Source organism: Amblyomma mixtum, chromosome 7 (genome assembly GCF_055824585.1).
Source record: "Amblyomma mixtum isolate Tamu chromosome 7, ASM5582458v1, whole genome shotgun sequence".
NCBI classification, from domain to species: domain Eukaryota; kingdom Metazoa; phylum Arthropoda; class Arachnida; order Ixodida; family Ixodidae; genus Amblyomma; species Amblyomma mixtum.
Genome location: NC_143018.1, coordinates 100656860 through 100682567, shown reverse-complemented (window position 1 = coordinate 100682567; position 25708 = coordinate 100656860).

The following is a 25708-nucleotide window of genomic DNA, read 5'->3' as shown; positions in this document are numbered from 1 at the left end:
TGACAAGGAAGAGGCGATAGCATCCCCTTTCCGAGTCGTGGTCCCGAGAAGGTTGCGGAAACGGTTCCTGCAGTACTTCCATGACTCAGCGCTGGCAGGCCATGGCAGCGGCAGTAAGACTTACGACAAGTTATGCCGTGTCGCGACCTGGCCAGGCATGAGAAAGGATGTGCTGGGACATCCCCGTACCTGCCCGGTATGCCAGGTAGCCAAGCCTCGGGCGGGCAAGCCCGCTGGCATGAAGAAGGCGGTAGTTAGCAACTACCCGTGGCAAGTGGTCGCGTGCGATATCATGGGACCCCTCCCTCGGTCCGCGCGCGGAAACCAATTCATCCTGGTAATAACGGACCACTATTCCAAGTGGGTTGAGGTTTTCCCCCTTAGGAAGCTTGTGTCGGAACGAATTTGGGAAAAACTGTTGGAGACTTTCACTCGTTTCGGTTTCCCTTCCGACCTGATTACAGACAATGCTTCTTATTTCACAAGCAAAGTCTTTGTAGACTCTTGTCGGGCGCTTCAAATCCGCCACAGGAGAACGAGTCCCTACCACGCCCAGAGCAACATAACCGAGCGGGTGAATCGAAATCTGAAGAGCATGCTGGTCGCGACGACCGAGCAGCACAGAGATTGGGACGCGCGGCTGTCCGAACTGGCGTTCGCTACAAGGACAACCGTGAACAGGTCAGTGGGTATTACACCCGCTTACTTGAATTTTGGGAGAGAGATCGCTTTTCCGCTAGATTGCCCTACTCGACGCGGCGGGGCCTGCGCCCCCTCCGCTTTCGCAGTACGCGGCAAGGCTCCGGGAGCGCCTGGAGGCAGCGCAGCGAGCAGCCCGCGAAAACCTCGATGTCGCGCGCATGGAGCAGGCGGATCAGTACAACAAAGGTCGCCGTCACGTCGTTTTCAACACGGGCGACTTCGTACTCAAGAGAACGCACCCACTTAGTAACGCAGCGCGCGGTTTCGCCGCGTCGCTAGCGCACAAGTGCGCTGGGCCGTACGAAGTTACGGCACGGACTACGCCGCTCACCTACCAGCTGCGGTTGTTGACAAACGGCGAAACCGCCGGTCCGGTGCATGTCGCTGATTTGAAGGCTTTCCACCTTCGCAAGGACGATGGCTTCGAAGCGGTGGAAAATCATCGCGATGCGGCGATCTCACCCCCGGGAGGACGAGCAGGTAGCGGTGCGGTTCGCAACCGACGCTACAACCTGAGGACCAGGTAGCACCCGTGTCTCTCGATTAATAATCACTCGCCATGCTATCGCCCTCTCAGTATGTCTTCTAGGAAGCTCCAGCGGACCGACACCCGTGGCTCGGACTCCAGAAGACAAGGCAGACCACCGTCGAACGGTGGCCGCCGTCGCGGCGCGCCACCCGGCTGGCGGCAGGAGCCGCGCGAGTGGCGCAGATTCCACAGCCGCGGTGGCCCCCACCGCCAGTCTAACAGCACGCCTAACCACTGGAGAGCCCCTCCCAGTGGTGCAGGGCAACGCAAGAGGGCTAGTAGTGACCAACCAGCGCAGGGCCCTCCTCAGCACACAGCCGGCGCTTCGGCCGCCGAGCAACCGCAACCCAGGCGGTCCAGGAGCGATCGGCCGCTTGTACAACGACGAGGAGCGGGCCGGCCTGTGCTCGCTCTGCGGCACACTTGTCGTGCACCGGCTCCGCCAGGAGGCCGGTGCGTTGCATACCTGGCATAACGGCGACTGCAGCACCTTTCCCCGCTGCGCCACTGCAGAGGGGCAGCCCGGAGGAGGCGGCCCTCCGCATCCTCCATTCCAGCCGCCCAGACCTGCTGTCCCCGACGGCCGAGGAGCTTTGGAGGGCGCTGCCGGCAGGGCCCCCAGTGGAGCCAGGCGCCTCGCTCCCCCAGGCGGCTCGTGAGGAGCCCATCCAGCTAGCGGTGGGCGGCCCCCCGGCGAGCACCCCTCCCCCTGCGACGACTTTAAGGACCCGGACCCGCAGGTCATCGAACGCCTACTGGCGGACCCCGGGACGGACGTTCGAGGGGGGGGGGGGAGATGTAGGGTCTGCTCGCGGGCAGGTCAAATCTCGCGCCGCTCACCGCGGGTAGCCTCGGACCCCTTCTTCCCGAGTGGTGGGGCGGGGGGAGCGAGGCTAGGAAAAAGCCTTCTTAAGGCGCGACGGCGAAGGCTGGCTCTCTCTCTCTTGGACCAGCCCTGCCAGAGGACCACCTGCCCCCGCTGCCCCAACGACGACCGACCCCCCTGCCATGTGAGAGAATAAACCGTTTTGTACAAAGACCTGCCTCGAGTGACTGCCTGTGCGTCCCCGCGCAGAGGAATCGCCCACAAGCTTCGGAAGTTAAAGAGCTTAAAATGTAACAGCCGCACCATGAGCTTCCCCTAAGCTATGACTAGGGGTTGGACTTTTCGGTTTCAATAAAAAAAAACAATAGAAGCCGACTATAGTTCTGAAATTCCGTTTTAACCGAAAAAAGCAAGTATTTTTGGCAGGCAAGGCAGAGCTGTTGTAGATACAGCTTTAAAAAGATAGCAGCTGCTAACACTGGGCCTCGGTCCGCGGCGTATTGTATTACTCCGCTGGCCAATCTCAGTAGTAAACGGAATAAACTTTTTAATGTTTGACTATATTAAACAAGCCAGGCATCGAAACTCTAGAGCTTATACTTTTTTGTGATTAGTTTTCCTTAGGTAATAAGAAAAGTTTCAACAACGGCCTACTTTTTTATGTCCCGGAGGAAATCTGTGCGGCGGTCCAGAATGTGGGCGGAGCTTCACTGCAGGCTTAAGTTGTATATGGTCATAGCTGGCAGTTGAATACGAGTTATACACAGTAAAGGTTAAAAAATGAACGAAGTAGGGAGGCCAGCGGCGTGATGAGGAGGTGGCATTGTTGGATAAGCCGCGAAGTTGAGTGATTTGAGCAATTTCCCGGTCGTTCACACTCCTCTGCAGACCGGGAAGCACCACCTTCTCGCCTATTGCTAGCTATATAAGCACTGTTTGTGGACTATCATCCACCGCTTAGTGCAGTTATTCGGTTAAGTAGCCTTACCAAGTGCGAGAAGGACACTGACACCAAGTCGTGCATGGTAGCCATGGAAAGTAGCATGTTCGGGCTTCCGCGGCGATTGAGCCACAGTTCCACAGCTGCCACCAACTCATAGACCACGTGATGCCCCTCCCTCTCTCCCAACCGAGCGCGGCAACCCAAAGAAATCTCGTCAACCTAGTTCTTAGAAGTAAATTCCCATCCGGCTGTCTCATCAAACGCGTTTATTTTTTAATGACGAAAGCAATTCTTTCTACAAGCAAACCTCCAAGTGCAACATTACTGGTAATGTTGGTAATTACGCTGACTACACTAGCAGACGAACTATTCATGCTATGAAAAATGCCAGAATGGACTCTAAGTGACTTTTGACCGCACCGAATTGCCACATTAAATCACCGCCAAAATTCAGTAATTCATTCGTCGATAATAAGATTGTCCGAAAAGAAAAACCGGAACTCGCATTCTGAAATGCACACCTGAAAAGTCCTCCGAATTTTGGAAAAAATTCTGAGGGTACTTTGACGATCTGAAGTGCGTGAGGAGAAAAGCCTTGCTACCAACGAGAGGATGGCCGTAGGCACACACGAGGCGGCTATGGACGACTTGGATTGGCTAGTCATGGCTAATTAGTTTCGTTTCGTTTCGTTTATGGGGTTTTAAGGTCCCAAAGCGACTAAGGCTATGAGAGACGCCGTAGTGGAGGGCTCCGGAAATTTCGACCACCTGGGGTTCTTTAACGTGCACTGACATCGCACAGTACACGGGCCTCGAATTTCTCCTCCAAAGAAATTCAGCCTCCGCGGCCGGGATCGAACCCGCGTCTTTCGGGCCAGTAGCCGAGCACCATAGCCACTGAGCCACCGCGGCTAATTAGTAATGATCGGTGACTAACTAATCATGACTGGTTAAAGACTAACTAGTCATGTTTGGCTGATTAATAACGAATCACGATTGGTTATTGACTACTTAGTGATGATTAATTACTTGATGAATGATTAGTTAGTCATGGCTAATTAGTTGATGACTAACTAGTCATCACTGGTTAATAACTAGTCATGATTGGTTAATGAATAAGTGGTTACGACTGGGTAATGGCAATTATTGATGATTAATTACTTCATGAATTGTTAATGATTAGTTAGTCATGACCAATTAGTTGTTGACTAACTAGGCATGATTGGTAAATGACTAACCAGTCATGACTGGTTAATGCCTATCTAGCCGTGGCTAACCAGCCATTAATGACTAGTTAGTCATCAAAGACTAGTTAAGACTTTCACTTAAATCGCCGCGGTGGCTCAGTGGTTACGGCGCTCGGCTGCTGACCTGAAAGACGCGGGTTCGATCCCGGCCGCGGCGGCTGAATTTCTTGAAGGCCAAATTCTAGAGGCCCGTGTACTGTGCGATGTCAGTGCACGTTAAAGAACCCCAGGTGGTAGAAATTTCCGGAACCCTTCACTACGGCGTCCCTCATAGCCTGAGTTGCTTCGGGTCGTTAAACTCCAATAAACCAACCAAGACTTTCACTTCAGATGTAACGGACGGACGGACGGACGGACAGAGCCATAAAATAAAAACCAAGAAGTGCAACCCCTAGCTATGACGCATGAAACATCGCTACAAATAGCATTTGCGAAACGTAAATGCTCTTCGAACGGGTGGGCAGGGATGAACGGCTTACGTTCTCTGTTCCATTACTGTCGCAGCTAAACCTCATTGAATAGTGTGTTTAAACATTTTTCGTTTCATTCGTGACGTTCCATGAAAAGGCAGCGACGTCAGCGGCGAGACGCACTCGAGATTATTTCAGGCACCACTTCCACGGAGGCGGCACGCAGTGAAGAGCACCGCGTGGGCTTGCAGCTTGCGTAACAGGTTCCTTAATGAACGTCGCGCCCGCAGTATACGGTATACCAGCACAGCGCAGCGCACAGTGAGCACTTCAGGATCTGTCTGTAGTTGGAAAACAAAACAGCAAATTTTCTGTCGTCAGAGCAGATTTACTGTAACGTTTTTGTCCAAGAACTTGCAGTCACAACAGAATTTTGTGTTGTTACCTCAGGAAAGTACTGGAGAACTACAAACTACAGAAAAGTAGTTTGGTTTATGGTTTATGGGGTTTAGCGTCCCATTGCAACTCAGGCTATGAGAGACGCCGTAGTGAAGGGCTCTGGAAATTTCGACCCCCTGGGGTTCTTTAACATGCACTGACATCGCACAGTACACGGGAGTGTAGAATTTCGCCTCCAACGAAATTCGACCGCCGTGGCCGGATCGAATCTGCGTCTTTCGGGTCAGCAGTCGAGCACCATAACCACTGAGCCACCATGGCGGGTTACAGAAAAGTAGTGTAGAAACAACGAAAGTACGACAGAAAAGTAATATATAATAACAGAGAAATCTGTCGTTAAAACCAAACGACAAAACATTTTGTCATACAACGGGTACAAGCTTTCTCCTGGTCTGGTTCTCGGCTTATTTAGGGTGAAATGCTTGGGAAATGGGTCTTTGAACCCACCTTCAGTCTAAGACGAAAATACCTTGCGCCATAAAAATTCATCAGCATCATTAAAACATTTGGTCGTATTTTTGACACGTTCCTGTCTTTTTTTTTATTGGTACGGCGCTTTATAGCACCTGTATTTGAAGAAGATAGTAGTTTGACTGCCGTACTGCTACTTCACTTTACGGCCTGTTCTGCGCACACACCTGTCATGGTAGTCCAGTGAAAGGCGATCGGCTCTTGAACACGAGACGCAGTGTGGTTCTGGGCTTTAACCGGGAATCCCTTATTTAGGTCAAAGCAGTGGTTCTTTTTGGCTCTGTTTTCCAGCAGTAAATTGGATAATGCCTCATTTTGCCCTGAGTTGTAATATAGTACGTGTTTTTTTTTCATCATTCTCTTCTGTCCGTTGGGATCACTGAACGAAAGTGCAGGAATCAGCCAAGCACTTTTAGTCAAAAGTGTTCGCGGTTTATTTTCTGTGCTACGACAAGTCTCTGAGGCTGTGGCTACACTCTTAGAAAGGAAGTAATAGGGACTTCTTTTAACCGAATATACGCTTGTCCCTTATTTCACTCCTTTTTCCAGAGTCGACGCCCTACTCATATATGCTAGAGGGCAACGCGCACCCTCTGCATGAGTGGGCATATTCTTTCATTACTAAACTTTGGAGAAGAAAAAGCTGCATCCGAGCGGGGAATGAAACAGTTCAACTTTCAGTCGTGAGCTGGGTGCGTTTTCTCGTGACTGCCGTAAGATTGCCGCGTTGTTTTTTATTGGCTGTACGATAGCCGCTGGGACGAACGGCACAGTTTATGAGCACCCATGTATGCTTCACATCGATTCCCACAGCGACTTCCTGTGTACGTTTCGCGTACTCCGGTGCATGGTCTAACTGGCCACAAATTCGAAGAATGCTGCCGGCTTATAGCTCGCACAGCTCAGTCGATAGCTGTACGCCGGAGAAAACCTTCGATGGGAAGCAATTTCTTGGCGCACAGTATGTGTTGAAGGTTCGGCCTTCGGTGAAGAAGGCAACTGGCGGCCTGTTGCATAATGACTTGCATAAAACTTGGTGGACTCTTAAGCTTTACATTTAAGAGTAAAAAGCGACAGCGTTATCACGCCGCCGCCGCTTATCGTCAGCCGCTATCGGCAGCCACGCGGGGGGGGGGGGGGGGGGGGTTAGGAGGGTAGGGCATTGTAGGGTGCCAGTTCCGCCCGTTCACGAAGCCGCTGTGCAAAGCTGCCGCTATACGTGCTCCTGGGATTTTTCAGCACGAACGACGCGACGGAGGCGTGGCCATAGAGTAATATAGAAGTAAAGAGCGGACACTCCCGTAGGCCCCAGCGGCCGACTTTTGTGCACAGCGCACCTAGCGGACCCGGGGAAACGCACTGGCCTCAGAGATGATAGGTGTTAACAGGAATCTTGGAGGCTCTACTTTCATTGCGTCTTGTGCGTTCTCCACTCTCGCGGAGGAGGCGGTGTCACATTGCCCAGCTGAGCAGCCGGCCACCAGCGTGACGATTACGGAGCACGCAACGATTATCCAGGTTTCGACGTGCAACGCTCGTCAAAAGCGTTTGGCTTTGATCGCTTGCCTGGACGCCGCGGCGAACACGTCACCCACAAGCCGCAAAGGCGTTATGCCACGCATCGCGTGCGCTTGGCAAGCGGCAGTGAACCTACTACGTGCATTCTGTCAGGGTGACAATGAGCGCATCAGTCACTCCGCAGAAGGAAGCCAAGACATGCCAAGACCATACACTTTTTCTTTTTTTTTATTTGCACGTTCAGTGCCATCTGGCGGAAACGGGGAAGCGCCGAACTCGGCCGCGAAAGGGCCCGAGTGTCCGCTATTTACTTTTATGTTACGCTATGGCGTGGCGACGACGACGCCGGTTTTTCCGGCTGGACTGAGCGAAGGTGTTTTCTTTGAACCGAAGCGACGCTGGTTTCTGCGAAGCGTTTAACCTTGATCGGAAGTTCGCTGTTTTGGAATAGGCGTACAAAAATGTGTAGGGCACTTCCGAAGTGCACAAGTATCTCTCATGATACAGCTGTACTGCTTTCGCCAGTTACAAGACAGCCTCTTCTCATCCTCATGCACGCAAGGGCATGCCTTCGCTGAATGGTGTTGATTGAGAGCCTTTGCCCACGTACATCGCTCACTTCCTACTGCTGAAAAGGAGATGTTTTTATTTAAATTTAGGGAAATCAGCGATGGATGTATTTTGCGAGAAATGCAGGCCACAGGTGAACATGCAGCTCCACTACATTATACAAGCGAATAAAGTGAACATCTTTCAACTCCTTTTAGCCGTAGAAAGAGCGCCCAGGTAGTTCTACTCCCTGCCATAGGAGGCGTCTCACTCCTTCGGCAAATTGTGCGCAGTGAATAGCAGCTAAACAGTACACCAGCCGATCTACTCTTTCTGAAAGACTAGCAATTATCAGTGTACGGCTTGTTGTGACTTTGGGCATCCCACCGCTGCCACCAATGTTGTGCCATAGAGTTGGTCCCGTAGCGCTCGCCACCCGTTTCGTGACTGAGCGTTGCCAGCTCTCTTAGCGGTAGCGAAGACTCCGAGTCAGGCGTCGGTGAGACTAAGAAAATGCTTTATACATTATGTACAGGGCATGATATAGTTCAACATCGGCACGGGGGCCGAGAGCTACACAACGCGACTGTTCTCGCACAGCGACGACCAGCGAGACACCAGCACGTCACACCATCCGACTCCACTCGTGAGCAGCACTCGACCAACCCCACGGTGGGTCGGTCACTCTCTCCAAGCTGCAGCTGCTATCCAAGCGGCAGCGGTGGGGCTTATATAGCCTGAGGAACGGCGGCCCCTCAGAACTGGCCAATCCAAAGGCAGCACTCGACGGCAGTCCGAAAGGACCAACCAGCGACCGCGCCGGCCACCCGCTTCAAATTTTGCCGCGCGCGGTGACGCCCTGGGGAAAGGGAAACGGGCGCCTCGTAGTCTGGCACCCAGCGACGTGTCCAGGCACGCTGCTCGCCGATGCTTCTCCTTAAGACCCTGCTGACTTACGGCGCAGCATCGTGGCTTGTCAAGGGAGCGTTAGGGCGTGTTGCCTTGCGGCGCAGCACCAGGGCTTGTCAAAGGGACGTTCGCAGCAGAAAGTTTGCGGCCTGCAGATTTGGAATCCGGGCGGGTTTCCCGGCATAACAGCACCCCCGCCATCAGATAAGGCGCCGGGAAGACGAGCTGCTTTCACGTGGCTCGGATGCCTGGTGCGCCTCTTCTCAGGCTCTTCCAAGTTCACGTCCTGGTAACTTCACGTGCACCAGGTCCCACTCGCCGGATCAGGATCTCTTCTCACAGCGTTGTCGCCAAGGCACCTCGACCAGGTTCGCTGCTCTCGTTCCGATCCCCTTGCTTCTCGCCACCGGTCATGGTTGGTCGTTCTGCAGACTACCAAACCGACCGGCAAAAGGCAACACCCAACACGAGCAAGTGCCCTCTGTCTCCCGTCAAACACCAGACAAAGCCATAATCCAAATCAACGTAACTAAATCGCTGTCCCCATTTTTTTCCCGCTGCAACAAGAGGCATGTGTACGATCTGGTACACAAGGCTCAAACAACCATTTTGCAAAGTATCAACACATCAAAATAGCAGTAGCACTTAATAATCAACAATAATAATGAAAATCAGATTGGTCCCCTTGATATCATTTGGACCGAAAACACACTACTGAGGAAGCAAATGAGGTCATTCATTTTTGCCCCTTTCTTCCTTCGAACATGATAGTTTGCTGCAAAGCGAGAGAAGGTAAGTAACGAGGAGGTCACTGAAAGAAGCGAGGCCTAGAATGCACGACTTAGAGCATCGGCGTTCGCGTTCAACCTTCCCTTCTTATAGCGGACAGCCAGATTGTGCTGCTGGAGGGTCATGCTCCACCTCAGCAAACGGCCGCTTTTAGACGACATGTTACTTAACCAGGTTAGAGGGAAATGGTCCGTTTCCACAACAAACTCTGAACCGGAGACACAACAAGCCAGCTTCTGAACTGCCCACACAAGGAAGGCGCACTCTCTCTCCTCTGCCTCTTCCCTACAACTTAGTTTGCAACTCAAATACAAAATTGGTCGTTCATGACCACTAGCATCTTCTTGGCATAGCACCGCTCCCATTCCGCGATCACTCGCGTCACATTGAATGATGAAACCTTTCGAAAAGTCTGGCGCCGTTAGAACCGGCTTATGGCTCAATGCTTGTTTCAACATTTGGAACGCATTTTCTTTCTTCGAGTCCCACGTCACCTTAACGGGCTCCGATTTTCGAAGCGCGTCTGTTAGCGGGCTGGCAAGGTCAGAGTAGTCTCTCACATAGTGTTGGTAATATCCAGCTAAACCTAAAAAAGCCCTTATATCCGTCTTAGTGGTTGGCCGGGGATAGTTTACAATAGCGGCTACCTTGATGTCGGAAGGTCTACGCCGGCCGCGCCCCACCACATGGCCCAAATAAGTCACGTCACCGCAACCTAGGTGACATTTAGCTGGTTTCACAGTGAGGCCTGCCTCTTTCAACCTGCACAATACAACTCGCAAGTGCTCGAGATGTTCTTCCCAAGTGTCCGAAAAGATGGCAACATCGTCGAGGTATGGCAATGCAAACTCGCCCAAACCATGAAGCAATCTGTCCATCAGGCTAGAGAAACAATACGGCTCGTTTCTAAGTTCGAAGCTCAAATTTTGGTTTGCCTCCATCTTTCCTTTTACATCTGAGTGAATGACCAAGAAAACAAACACTAAATACAAGAAAGATGTATTCTTAGAATCCACAAACTTCAGCCGCGCCCTGCGCGGTCGCGGTAGGACGGTCGCTCGAACAGCCTGCGCTTCACAGAACCTGAGGGATTGATTAGTCACGCCTCTCCGTGACATGCATCCAAAGCCTAGACAGCGCTTGGGAGGCTTAAAGCGAGAGGGGCGCTTCCTCCTTTCTCGGTCGCAGTCATGTCGTTTCCCTTTCTGACTAGCGCGTGCACTGTGGCGCTCTTTTGTGTGGCGACCGCGCACCCTTCTCTGGAGTCCATCACGCCCGTCCCGAATCCTAGGAATTCTACTGCGGTTCTTCCACAGCGGCGTAGTACGCTTTAGATCAGGCTGCGCCTGGTGAGTCGGCTTTCCTTTTACGCGACGCCTGCGAACTCTTGGGCTCCAAGGTGACAATTTCGGGCTCTTACGCACATTGCCGGCCCTCGATCGTACAAGCTTCTTCCGCACTTTTTCCTTTTTAGCGCAACCATTCATATTGGTTTTTCTTCTACGCCGCCGCTTTTTGGGAACTGCTCTAGCGGATCTGTTGTGCGATTCTCCGGTTATTTCGGTGCCCTCATCCTTCAAGCTACCAGCCTTCGTCTGACCAGCAAAATCTGGTCTTGAAGAATTCATGCTCTCGTCCCGAGCAAGACTTTGCTCGCGCAGCCACAAAACCTGCGCTTTTCTAGCAGTGCCAGGCGACGGTTCACCTGACGAACCGTTCGGTGCTATTTCCTTTGAGCACAATAGCTCGTTTTCAGGCAGTCTATCACAAGACGCTGGAGTTTGGCCTTCACTAAGCTGATCTTTGTCTCGATGCAGCGCTGAGCGGCATTCCTCGCCTACGATCGAACTCTCAGTTGGCGCTATCGGTGCGCCACTGCCCGCCGCGAACTCAGAGCGACCTGTCTCAATTTCCGCAGAGTACAGCTGCTCGCTCTCCTGTGGTCGACATCTAGGCGCTACGCCTTCATCTTTCAAGATCGCAGCGGTAATCTCTGTAGCATCGCACTTTACAGCTAACGCTGCGCTCTGGCTTGGCGCTTCATCATCACCGTCATGTGACTCACAGCCACGCTCTAGGCCGCAGATTAGAGCCTCAATGTCATTACCCTTGCACACGTGCTCAACTTTCTCGAGGTATGTATCCATATCCTCGCCGACGACCATGGGCGGCAGTTGGTCGCTTATTGGACCGTTAGAGAGAACTGTCGTAGAAGCAAGAATAGGCGCTGGCGGGGTTTCGAGGAGCTCCAGCTCCATCATTCTTACCTCGTGCTCTCTAAGCGCCTGGCGCTCCCGCCTCTCCTCTTCTTCCCTTTTCTCCTCGCGACGTTCCTTTTCCCTCTTTTCCTCCCGCTCACGCCGTTCAATGACATCAGCCCAGGCCTCTTCGGCTTCCTCAGCCGTCACGTCCTCGGTTCTCATGACCTCAAGGATCGCATTCTTTCTTTTTGCTGGGCCCAAATCAATGCCCAACTCCTCACAAATTTGGAGAAGTTCTTTGACCTTGTAACCCTCCATCGATCCCAATGGCCTCTTGCTGTTTGCCCTTTTAGAAAATACTTGCCGTACACTACTATATCACTACTAGTTAGCCACGCGCAAGCATTTTACACATTGCCTTGTTTACCCCTTCAGCATCCCTTGGTTTTCAAAACACTCTTCCTAGGCTTGAAACACACAAGGTTAACACAATGCTACACCAAAATTCTCTAAGCTACCATAACCTGTGTTAGAGAAAGTCTGGCGTTTGAGGAAAACTTCAGGCACTCACCGCGCCGAGGTAGCTGATATCGGTCGATCCCACCGCTGCCACCAATGTTGTGCCATAGAGGTGGTCCCGTAGCGCTCGCCACCCGTTTCGTGACTGAGCGTTGCCAGCTCTCTTAGCGGTAGCGAAGACTCCGAGTCAGGCGTCGGTGGGACTAAGAAAATGCTTTATACATTATGTACAGGGCATAATATAGTTCAACATCGGCACGGGGGCCGAGAGCTACACAACGCGACTGTTCTCGCACAGCGACGACCAGCGAGACACCAGCACGTCACACCATCCGACTCCACTCGTGAGCAGCACTCGACCAACACCACGGTGGGTCGGTCACTCTCTCCAAGCTGCAGCTGCTATCCAAGCGGCAGCGGTGGGGCTTATATAGCCTGAGGAACGGCGGCCCCTCAGAACTGGCCAATCCAAAGGCAGCACTCGACGGCAGTCCGAAAGGACCAACCAGCGACCGCGCCGGCCACCCGCTTCAAATTTTGCCGCGCGCGGTGACGCCCTGGGGAAAGGGAAACGGGCGCCTCGTAGTCTGGCACCCAGCGACGTGTCCAGGCACGCTGCTCGCCGATGCTTCTCCTTAAGACCCTGCTGACTTACGGCGCAGCATCGTGGCTTGTCAAGGGAGCGTTAGGGCGTGTTGCCTTGCGGCGCAGCACCAGGGCTTGTCAAAGAGACGTTCGCAGCAGAAAGTTTGCGGCCTGCAGATTTGGAATCCGGGCGGGTTTCTCGGCATAACAGGCTGTTGATCCCGGCCGCGGCGGCCGTATTTAGATAGAGGCGAAGTGCAAAAAAGAGCAAAACGCTGAGGCAGCGTATGAGTATCGAGCGTTAGCAGTATCGAACGAATATTGTGTCAGTAGCCATCTTCACTATAACACGCACAATTTTTTTTATATACGGATATCTGTGTTTTTATGCAAACGTATACAGCGCAAGCAGACAAATCGTTTCACACCACTTCGAACGTCCTACGTGCATTAGTTTGGCCGTAATGGACGTTTGCAGTTTCAAGAAGTCCCAGTTTGGGGAACCAATGATCTGCGGTGCGAATGCCTATGATAAGCTACGCTTCAATTCGACTAGTAATCGTAGGCTCCGTAACGCGCTGAATCGTTTTATACCACTCCGAACGTTCTGCGACAGTTAGGTGGCCCACAATCTGTGTACCAATGGTACCACCCACTGGTTCCATTTGAATTACCTTTTGTTTCATAGTAACCCGGCCTTGAGTAATGGGAGTATTGGAGAGAACGCTCCAAAACGCCCGTGTGCTGCGCTATGACACCACGTGACCTCGGACGTTCTAAATTAATCTAGAGGGTTCCCATATGGTGTCCTTCTGTACATGCTTACCTTCGGGATGCTAAACGCCACAGTTTACCTTTCGTTGCGGAAGCAACACTACGCTAGACGTGAGCGATTTCGTGCAGCCCCGGAGAGCCCCAACTGCGCATGCGCGAGTGACGTCACATGGCGCACATCTGGAGAGCAGCGCGCAGCCTACATCTCTCTCTCATCACCCCACGTACCTATAAGCAGCACACATGTGCCACATAGTTAAGGCGCGATTGAGGTGTCCACTGTTGCAAGAGGGCAGTCATGCGCCTTTGCTTTGCTTTGGGCCAGTGGACACCTGAATCGCGCTTATATGTACGTGGGGCGATGAGAGATGTCGGCTGCAGGCATTGAAGTTTGCCGCCAGAAACGCGGCGCAGAAGATTTAGGCCGTCGGCGTTCATTATGTTATTGGCGTTGACTACGTGATTGCCGTGCCGTTGCTTCCGCAGTTCTACTCGGGATGGCCATTGGTGAAACCACAGCCAATTTTACTGTGGACCCATTCCCCCCTTCTCAACAGCCTCGACCTCTGCAAAAGAAGAAAGCTTCACCGAAGGAGAAGCAGAAAGGAACTGGACGCGCCCCCTCCATAACAGTAGCATGTAAGTGCAAGACGCCCTATCATGAGTCGGGTAGCATGGCCGGTTGTTGCGTCACCAAGGGGGCTCGTCCGGGATGAGGAACAGTCTGAAGCTTCGAAGGTTGGTGGGATACGAAAACAAGCAGGTTTAATGGCAATTTTTTTAGACACTTATTTACCTAATGAAAGGCAGAAAAGCAAAGAAACAAATATTTAAGAGTTCAAAGCGTCGAGCGACTGGATGAGCATGTTACCCAAGGCCCAGAGCCACTGGATGAACCTATTACCCAAGGTTCAGAGCCTTCGTGCTCACTTTGGGCTCAGGTTAAATAGCCCAAGGCTCCGCCCTTTCACCAGGCGGCAATTCATCGTGACACAAAGATCGGCACTACACAACACAGCAAACGAAGACACCTGTTGTAGAGTCCACCCGTGGGAACTGGCGTGGAGGAAACATAAGTCTGCAGCTCTTTCGCACGGCGAGGCAACCATACTGTTGGCAGGTCGTGTCCATCGAACACAGGTGGGGCATGATGGCTCCGCGGCCGCAGCTGCGCTGGCTTCCTCTGATTCGTTCCGGGTCTTCTCAGACGAGGTGAATTCCTTTCTTCTCTTGTCGTATCGTCGGTCGCTTCTAGAAGGGAAGGTCGTTGGCACCGAGCCGAGCGTGGGAAGAGCTCCATTCACCATTTCCCAGCTAGTCATTCTTTTTGGTGGGGTCATCTTGGGGGTCAAACGACCTTTCGAAATTTCCGCTATTGAATCTGCCACCGTTATCATCGCGGGTCTCAAGTTGCGTCGTGACCCCAAACAACAGTTGTAGTGAGCAATTCTCTATGTACAACTTTCTTGTTTCTCTTTTTGCGTCCCATTACGAATTTCAAGCCAAGAGTGCCGCATGATAAAAGTCGTCCGCCACTGCCTCCTACGGCTATCCGCCTGAAAAGAAAAGAAACTTAAGGAGCGAGCTTCGAGCTATGTTCGGTTGGAATCCAGTGCTTAATGGAAGCGAGGAACCAAGCTCGTAAATTGATGCAATGAACTCGTATGTTGTGAGTGACTTCTGGAACTCAGAACATTTAGTCTCAGCGCAACACGGTTTTAACCGCTGTCGGCTGATGATCGGTCTCCGCTGCGCGAGCGACGCCTGTGCTTTGAGGCGGGAGGATGTGGGTTGAAATTCGGGTATCTTTGCTATTCTACGATTTAGGAATCAGTGAACGTTTATATAAGAAAACATAGTTCTTTCCATTCGAAAATAAAGTGTGAAATGCAGTCATTGAGCTGATTGCAGCGGTCAGTGCCTTAACTGGCCCATGTGTTTTTTAGCGTATAACTTTCCGGATACCGCGAGCTGAGTCACTTCTCTTTTCCGGTTACGAGCGTTGTTCCGGCAGGGTGAATCGGATAATTGCAGATTAAATTGCAGGTGACCGCTCCTGCCCGAACGCAGCGGACTGACTCCGAAAGTAAGCCCATTAATGAGATTTCGTGGCAGACTTTTCCAGAAAAAAGAAGAACGCTTTCTTTTTCCCGTCAGTTCACTCTGATCTTATTTTGTCACGATCGTTTGCTACGGCTGTAAATCGACTTCTGTCTGTTCGCACGGACAACAACAACTTAGACTTCCAGCCTCGTTCCGAATCCAAAATTGCGATACGTGTGGCACAAAATCCAATTTTGTAAATCCGCTTCTGTCATGCATTGCGCAAAGCGACTGAAAAACCAAAAATTTTCTTCAGACCTGGCATCATTTCACTAGATCACGGTGCTTTTCCTTATGTACCGATAGTCGAAAATACATTTTAAGAGCTGCTGTTTCATCACGTTATACCAATTCTTTAGTTGCCGCTTCGAACAATGTCATATTGCCTCTACATTTTTTGCAATAAACTAGTCTTTCTGTTTTGTGTAACAGACAGGCACCCAAAATAAAATTTATCGCCGCACTGAAAGATGCCGCAGAGAACTAACGCAGCAAGCCTTGATTTCCTGTGTTTGTCACAATTTACTGCTCTCATTTTGGTGCATGTGTCACTCTCGATAAAGCTTTTCCGAACCGCTTGCGTACTAGCGATTCGTCATCCATCTCTATCAACACTTATTTCGAGCATGTAAGGAAGCCAAACTAATCTTTAGGTTCTTGATAATTCGCAATAATGACTTCCTGCCGCTTATCTGGCCTGCAAATCTCCCATGATATGTGACCCAATGTCATAAAAGTTGTTCAGCATCCTATCACCGTTTCGTCCGCAATTTCGTCTTTCTCCGTGTCATCTCTATGAGCTATAACGAACGAAAAGGTCAACAACGCAATTTCGGGAACTGGAAAGAAGTAAAGCGGAGTTTGCAAGACCTTTTACCGGAGACAGGGCTATATTGTTCGCATTGCAGAGACCCACGTTAAGTCTGAAGAAGGGTAGCTTGCTGGGCCTATTGCTGCAGGGTTACGGAAAAACAGTAGAAAAAAGACGCATTCACAATAAGGACTACACAGGACAACAGTGGAAGCGGAATGAATGAAATGAATTCTATGTTAATGGTATCATAAATTTCCTTACAATGTACATAGACTTTTCGTGCGAGTTTCTTTGCGACTGTCACATTGCGAATAGAAATGTCAGCTATCACTATACTGTGATCACTTAATCCCGGAAGTACTTTAACAGATCTGTTATAACGTTTGGGGTATTACACAGAATATTCCCAGAGTCCTCACTGCGAGGCGCATCATGAATGTACGGATGGAACCTAAATGAGTATATTGAATAAAAAAAATGTCGAGTACAAGGAACCTTGAGCACTGTCTCTCGCAGAACTGGCTGGCCAATCTATGTTGGGGAGACTGAAGTCACCGCTCAACAAAGATAGGATCACCTTCAACAGTGTCAAGAATATCTGATAGATGGTCAAATTATGCTCGCAATGTACCTGGTGGGTGGTCGAATACTACCTCTTTCAAGCCCTTTCCATTTAATAATCTTAATTTACGCCCGCCACGGGGGCTCAGTGGCTACGGTGCTCGGCTGCTGACCCGAAAGACGCGGATTCGATCGCGACCGCGGCGGCCGAATTTCGATGGAGGCGAAATTCTAGAGGCCCGTGTGCTGCGCAATGTCAGTGCACGTTAAAGAACCCCAGGTGGTCGAAATTTCCGGAGCCCTCCACTACAGCGTCCCTCATAGCCGGAGTTGCTTTTGGACGTTAAACCCCATAAACCAAACCAAACCAAGCAACTGAATTTCACTCGGTGAAAATTGTCACAACAGAGCCGGGCTCAGATGCGCTTGAGCAACAAAAGCGCCGACCAAGAAACAAGCATTTGATGGGGCAGGTGCTGATACCTTGCACTTAACAAACTATATCACGATGCAGATACTGTTATCTTGCGCGTCCTGAGCATGAAACTGCATTATCTTGCAATGAACCTGGCCGAGCTGTCTCATTCAGTGCCTAACTTCTAGATATTAAATGCTTCTAGGATTTCTCGTTCTATCTGTATTTTTCCGCGGTCGATGCTGTGTTGTTATTGAAGATGCGGGGTACATGTAGTCTTTACGATGGTCGCAATGTTTAGGTAGATTCAGGCTTCTCTGCAGTGCACAGCGACACGCAGAGGCCGCAGTGATGACGTCACGTACGGCGGCGATAACTTTCCGAAGCGGTTGTTTAGGGGAAGAAAACGAATACCGGCGAGGTTGAAGCTCACGAAGCATTGTTTGGTGGCATCGGAAGACGCAAGGGAGTATGCAGACGAAAACAGCAGACATCTGTAATTTCTGCGACAATGACATCACTATGAATTTTCCCGCACTTCTCTGTCGCAGTGAGGAGAAGCATCAACATCGTCGGGGTTTTAGGTCACCATTTTGAACGCTAGCGCCAAAGTACTTTGCATGCTTTACCTTGAGGCATCATAGATTCAAATTCTTGAATAACCTCGAATTCTCAAAAATCCATTCACCCACCCTTTAATCTATCCATTAATCCACATAAATCCAACTCCTAGTCCCACCTAATTCACATCAATTCACCCCCCGATCCCAACTAATTCACCTTAACTCGCCCACCAAACTCCACTGATCCCTCTTAATCCATTTTCTGGGGTGGGCCTACTGCCAAAATCTATGGGGTCCTTTGGAATATATTGGGGTGGACCAGCTTCAAAATTATATAGCATTATCTTTAAAAATGTGGTTAAAGGGAAACTGCATAAGTTTTAGAAATCAACGAGCTTAAGAGGGTGGAATGTGTGAAACTTGCAGGTAAAGCATGCGAAGTCTTTTTAGGCTAGCACCTGAAATAGCGAAGTAATCGCCGATTAAAATCCGGACACCCTTCAAGCTTCTCCGCAGCGCACAGCGCCAAGTGGGGGGCTCATGACGACGCCATCGAAGGTATCGGCATATTTCCAAGGCACAAACGCCTGCTTTGAAGGAAAAAAACCAACGCCACCGAAGGCGAACCCTGCTGAGAGTTGTTTGGCAGCGTCTAACTATCAAGGCAGGGTGCGGCTGACGACAGCGGAAATTTGACATCATACCTTCCGTGACGTCACGCTGAATTTTCCTGCACTTCTTTGGTGCATTGAGGAGAAGCGCAAAGTTCAAGCGTCGATTACACCACTATTTTAAATGATAGTTCAAAAACACTTGGCATGCTTTACCTACAGCCTATATAGATTTGAATCCTTGAGTTTCGCGAAATTCTCAAAAAAAGTGTTTCAGTTGCCCCTTAATAACGGATCAACACTTCGAAGGGAAGGTACTCGTTCCGACACAAAACTAAGAAAGAAAGGCAAACAATTCTCAGAAGTTCAGGCTGTTCGTCGCCGCTACAGGCATATATCGGGTATATTGAGAACAGCCTCCCATTTACGCAATTCATAATAATAGCCTATTGATCTTAACGATAGCCTTTGTACGAAAATATATTAAATTCGCCATTAAAAATACAAGAACAAAAACGAAAAAATGAAACTGATCTCAAAAAAAAAAATTCTAGCAGGTCATAAAATCTAACATCCTCCAGGACATAATTCTTTCTTGTGCAGATGCCGCTACAGTTCCCGAAGCTTAGTGCACCTACAAAATTGGTCTGAAAATTAATTTAAGAAAACTAAAGTAATGTTCAACAGTCTCATGAAAGAACAACAGTTTATGATAGGCAAAGAAGCTTCAGAACAGTATAGAAAATGCAGCTAAATAGGGCAGGCAGTCACCGCAGACCCGGGCAACGAGAGTGAATAAACTGGGAGAAAAAGAATAGGGCAAAGTGAATTTGTCAGCCAATCTCAGGTCATGAATGACAACAGAGCAGTCTCCCTCAAGAGAAAAGTATTATATAATATAAATGAGAGTATCTTACGGGTACTCACCTAGAGGGCAAAAACGTGTAAGCTAACGTCTATCAATTAAATCGAGGACAACGCAGTCAGATATGGTGCGAAAAATTTGGCAGAGGCTTAGCTTGGTTAAGCCCGGTAAGTTGTGAAAGCAATAGCCCTGGCTGCGCCTGGCATGGCTGGTGGTGTCTTGGTAGTGCTCTTAGTAAAGCTTGTGTTTATGAAAGTTTTGCCCATTTGTTTTACATGGCATTATACTCACCACACGAGGGCCCCCACGTGCTGGGAGATTTATGCGTGCCTCGGTCGCCAAAACGAGCGGCTGACGCTAACGGATGATTGTCTAGAAGCTTCCCTCTTCTTTCACTCCCACTTCCTCCCTTCCTGCACGGTGCGGTTCGGGGGTCCACCGAGATGACAGAGAATTTCCTTTCCTCAAAAAAGCGTTGCGTTCAAAGGGCAAGGCATCGCGCCGAACGGGTGGTGGCATTCCTCCCTTCCTGTAGTTCGGGTGGGATCCACCGAGATGACAGAGAATTACTGAGCCATGTCTTGCCGTTTGAACGCACCGCTTTTTGAGGAAAGGAAATAGCGAAGTAATACTCTGTCATCTCGGTTTCTCGGCGGACACCCGAACCGGCCGCTAAGCGCGCCGCGCGCGGCAGGAGCGGGAGTTAGGCCGCGCTTGGTAGCTGCGGCCTCGCTACGCGACGGCGCAAGTTGGAGCCCCGCTCTTGCAGCTGTGACGTCAGACCGCTAAGCGCGCCGCGCGCGGCAGGAGCGGGAGTTAGGCCGCGCTTGGTAGCTGCGGCCTCGCTACGCGACGGCGCGAGTTGGGCCCCTGGTTTTTGTGGCAGATGGCATGACGTCACAGCAGGGGGTCATGCTAAAGGTCATTGGTAGCTACCGGCCTCGCTACGCGACGGGCTGAAAGTGCAACTAGTATTGATTTCGCAATAAAATGATAGGTGCGATGTTAATATACGGGAAAAGAGCAGAGCTGGTCAGGGAAATGCGCCTAACCTGCTCAACCACCGCGGTCAGGCCCGCGGCAGCCGAATTTCGATGGAGGAGAAATTCTAGAGGCCCGTGTACTGTGCGATGTCAGTGCACGTTAAAGAACCCCATTTGCTCGAAATTCCCGGAGCCCTTCACTACGGCGTCCCTCATAGCCTGAGTTGCTTTGGGACATTCAACCCCATAAACCACAAACCAACATCATAATCATCACCCTAACTACGTCCTCTGGAAGAAAAAGGCCTTTGCTATATCTCTCGAAATAACCCCGTGTTCCGAGTCGGGCAGCATGACCGGACCGGTGATGGGACGAGGATGATCGGAGACTGGGGTAGAAGGAAAGCAAGGGAAACTATATACAATTATTTACATTATGTACACGTGCAGCAACTGAGAATGTTTCTCAGTCGTAGAGCCTCGATGAGAGAAAGCTATTTGATGTGAGGAACTCCTTGACCGTCCTCGGCGCCGGGTTTTATAAATGATTTCTTCCCTAAAATCCCTAGACGGAGAACGTGTTTGCCGAGCATGGCGTGTCCAAGTTCACTTGTGGTAGGTCATCACTCACTCTCCCCCTGAAACACGCCCCATCACGTGTTGAGCTTGAGAGGAGGATGCCATCTGCGTCGTGCAGACAGGAATCTCCACGAGTGACATTCCCACGGTAGGCAGCTGGTCGCACGTGTCTCTCATCAAAGCACGGGCAAGCTACGCGGAAGGGTACGCGGTGTCAGCTTTCCTTTTGGAGACGAATGCCGGTGTCAAAAGATGATGGCCGGACCTCGCAGCGCTTCCCGGTACTCCTTGGTAGCTCGTATGAAAGCCCGCTGCAGTCGCGCAGGGTTCAGTCTTCCAGCGCCCCGTCGAAGTGGCCAGCAGGTGCGATAAATCGCATGCAGATCTTCAAGCAATGCTGAACTTAGCTAAGCGCAATTAAAAGACAGGGACAAGAAGAAGAAGCACACAGGACAAACGCTTGACATCAACTAGTTCTTTACTAGGAAAAAAAAAACATATATACAGATACATAGAGGGCGGAAACAAATTATAAACCAAACAATGAATCGGCTTTATCACAAGTGTGTTAAGCGTGAACAGGCATCAAGGTAAGCAATTTCCTTGCGTGATAAGGTCAGAGAAGGAGTGGTGATACATTTTTCAGCTTTCTTTTTAGTGCAATAAGCCTCTATAATTTCTCTGTCAAGCCTCTTCTTTCCTTTACCGCACGTGCGTGTGGCATTGAACTGTGGCTCATTTGCTTTACATGACTTGCAGTGTTCTGCTTGGTGCCCATCGTAACGTATGAGGCAAAATATTTGGAATAATTGCTAAAACAGATGTGTGTATATATATATATATATATGTATATATATATATATATATATATATATATATATATATATATATATATATATATATATATATATAGCACAATAAGGTAAACGTACTTGGTTGCTAGTTTAAAATAAGATGCGAAATTGAGAAACGCTTCGTTTATTGGGAGTCGACGTTTCGGACAGAGCCTGTCCTTTTTCAAGTCTTGAAAAAGGACAGGCTCTGTCCGAAACGTCGACTCCCAATAAACGAAGCGTTTCTCAATTTCGCATCTTATATATATATATATATATATATATATATATATATATATATATATATATATATATTCTTTGTTGAAGACGCCATTTGTAGCTAGCTTGTGGGCACAATAAGCAAAACATAGAACCTTTCACACTGAGAAGGAGAACGAGCGCCAGTAGTGAACATCAGGATCTGTTCTGAGAGTAGTAGGACTAGTTTTTTTCTGGCCGAACGGGCGCACAAAATGCGGTCTGCGCGCGCAGTGTCGGTGAAGGGGTATATTGGAAACGCTGAGAAAAATCGGCAGTCGGCTCTCAGCCTGTGAACCCCTGTCGAAACGCCTCGTCACGCAGAATCATGGAGCGTTTACTGGATCAGCGATACGCGATCAAATTTTGTGCAAAGCTTAGTAAAACGGGTAAAGAGACTCACGCCATGATTAGAGAAGCCTAGGTTGATGCTTCCGTGGGTAGATGAGGTGTTTTTGAGGGCCACAAACAGTTCCGGGAAGGTAGGGAAAGAGTGGAAGACGACGACCACTCCGGACGCTCTTCGACCAGCAAGACCAATGAAAATGTGTCACGAGTGAAAAATTTACTGAACGGTGATCGTAGGATGAGTCATTATTGATGACACGAGCATTCCTCAAACCCAAGTTTTTGGGATCGTGACAGAAAACTTAGCCATGACGACAGTGTGCACGATGGTGGTGCCGCGACTGTTGTCAGAGGAGCAAAAGGCCAGCCGGAAAGAGATCTGCCAGGATTTTCTTCATCATGTGAATGAGGACCCCGATTTTTTGGACAACGTAGTGACCTGTGAGTAGACGTGGGTGTTTGAATACGACCCGGAGAGCAAGCGGCAGAGCTTAGAATTGCACACCGCTTCTTACCCACGCCCCAAGAAAGCGCGAATGAGCAAATCAAAGCAAAAGTCCATATTGATTTGCTTTTTTGATCGACGGGGAGTCATCCACAAAAAGTTCGTACCACCCGGACAAACAGTTAATGCAGTGTTTTTATGTGGAAGTCCTCAAAAGACTGCGAAAACGCATTGTTCGTGCCCGCCCAGTCATTGCCAACAATTGGCGGCAGCACCATGACAACGCTCCGAGCCACACAGCGTTCCGCGTAGTAGTGTATCTTGACCAGCACAAGCTGGCAACACTGCCTCAGCCAACCCACAGCCCCAACTTTGCCCCGCCAGACATTTTTCTATTCCTGAGAATAAAATCGACGCTCAAGGAGAAGCATCACGGATCGGTAGAGGCGGTCCAACAGGCAGTGACGAGGGAGCTAAACAGCATTCCTGTCCAGGTGTTCCTTGTAGGCGTACGAAACTGAAAAACGCATTGGCAGCAGTGTGTAGATGCGGAAGGGTGCTACTTTGAAAAATTCAAATCGTGTGTACTATTCTCATGAATAAAATTTACAAAAAAATAGTCCTACTACTACAATTTAACTGCAGGAGACCGATTGACAGAATGTTTTCTTACAAAACATCAGTTTTGTGCTCAACTTTGAGCCCGTAGAAAACTAGTCGATTGTTACCCCTCTCCTCATAACTAAAAAAAAAACACTCAGAATGGTTACGAGCTTGTAACTAGAATGATCCAGCGTTCATTGGCTTGTGATCGCGTAGGAATAAATATAGGTATTGTTGCTGATATATTAGAGTTTATGCTCTAACCATTATGCCATCCCAGCTGCGGCTCGTCTGCCGCGCAGTGCATGCATGTAATGCAGCGAAGCGGATACAGAGATCAGCGCGCCAGTGTTGGAAAGGGAAAAACTTTTCGTTCATCAGAAGCGAACGCTGTTCTCCATTTAGGAATTTGAGAAGCTGCGACAGTCGTGCCAGCCTAGGAGAGAAGTCCAATGAAAGCAAAATTTCGAGCGAATGAACATACAAGGGAGTTTCCCCACCGAGATCTACATTTACCTTGCGTGTCGGAGGAATCAACGCTGGAGAAAGAATAGGGCCGTCAATTTCCAGGTAAAAACAAACTTGAACCCGTTCTGGCACCAGTGGCAGACTTCGTAACCACCGTTTGGAACCCGATTTTTATCAAGGAAGGTGCCTTTATAAAGAAAGGAGCATCCGCCCTGCATCTGAGAGCTGCTGCATAGTTTTGCTGAGTACGTGTGTCGGAGGCGCATTCTTCCCGGGAGGGTGCCCCAAGGCGCAGTTTCACCCTGGGTGCTGGAGGTGGGCGTGCGTGCGCCGACGAAAGTCTAAAACCTGAGAATAGAGGTTGTGGGGACGCGCTTTACTCGTCCCCTATGGTTCCTTCCTCCGCAGCGCACCCTCAACTCGTCCCTGGTGGTTCGCTTCCCCGCAATGCACCCTTTTTAGTTGTGTCACTTGAACTAACAGGGGAGGGCGCTGGCGTCGCAGCGACACGAGTGCCATGGATGGCGTGTTCGCTGCGCGCGCGCGGGAGAGCGACGGCCCTTTTTGGCTCGTGAGTCGGGAACGGGGAAGCGCGCTGACGTTCACGCGCAAGGCTCCGCTCTTCGCCGGCTGGCGCGAAGCCTCGTGCGGAGGAACGATCACCCAGCATATCGTCCTGCCCGGCCTCGGAGTTTCCCTCTGCCCTACCGTGGGCGAACATTCGCTCGCAACCGTGCTGGTGAGTCGGACGTCCTCGGTTCCTCAGTGTATTTTGTTGCTAGCTGGCGTTATTGTTGTTGCAGCAATAAATGTCTTGTTTGTGTCAGTCACAGTGTCGTTCCTTTGTCCCAGCAGAGCAAGGCCCGCCGTGGTCGGCGTGCGCCCGGTAGCGTACGCGACCACGGGGTGGGGTCCGCCGGTTTTGAACTGTGTCAGCTGTGGTTAAACAGGGAAAACGCATTTATCTCCAAAATTAAAACCCCTCAAGATAAGAAGAGTTAACGCTGCAGCCAGTAGGTCACCGCTGTGGGTGCCGAGGGGTTACAGCATCTGCTCCTTATGAGGGAGGTGCTGGGCTCGTAGGTGGTAGGTGTACTTTTGCGGAACGGTGACCGGAGATGCATTTTTTTCAGTTGGTCTCTGGCTGTTAAGTACAGGTAACGCTCTAAAAAGGTGCCAGTGAGTAAAATTCCACGCATTCAATGAAATCCTGATGATATCTGATTGTCATGACGAATCCTATTCCATTGGCGAGCCTGGGTGGGGCATCATTAAAGTCCAGGATGACACGAGGAGGTCCAATTGCCAAACCACTAGCTACGCAGCCATTCCGTGGTTTCGACGTGTAGGCTCGTCCATCGTACAGAGCACGAACACTCATATGATTTACGAAATTTGAAGCTGCCGAGGGGCCACTGGTTCGCTGTTCCCGGATATATTGGCAGAAAGTCCAGCCGGAGACCTGAGGAGTGGATCTGCACGGCAGCAATACCCGGCAGTGTCCATAATCCTCAGGGAAATCATGAAGGGTGCTTGCACTTGCCATTCCAGCAGTGGTGTCGGGATCTACAATAGCAGCCCTGATTAACAGACTAGCAGCGATGTACTACAAGTTGCTTCGGTCTCCTATTTATCACTGTACCACATATTGCACGAGTTCCACAGTTCTTGTGCGTCTAAGTCCTCCAAGAATAGGCAGCTACGAACCCCTGCCGTTAGAGTACGGCATTGTACAAATAGCGACCAACGGCGCTTGCACTTTGCATCTCGAATGTCATTGTGGTTCTTATCAGCCACCACCTGCAGCCTGCTCAGATAATTAGAGCCT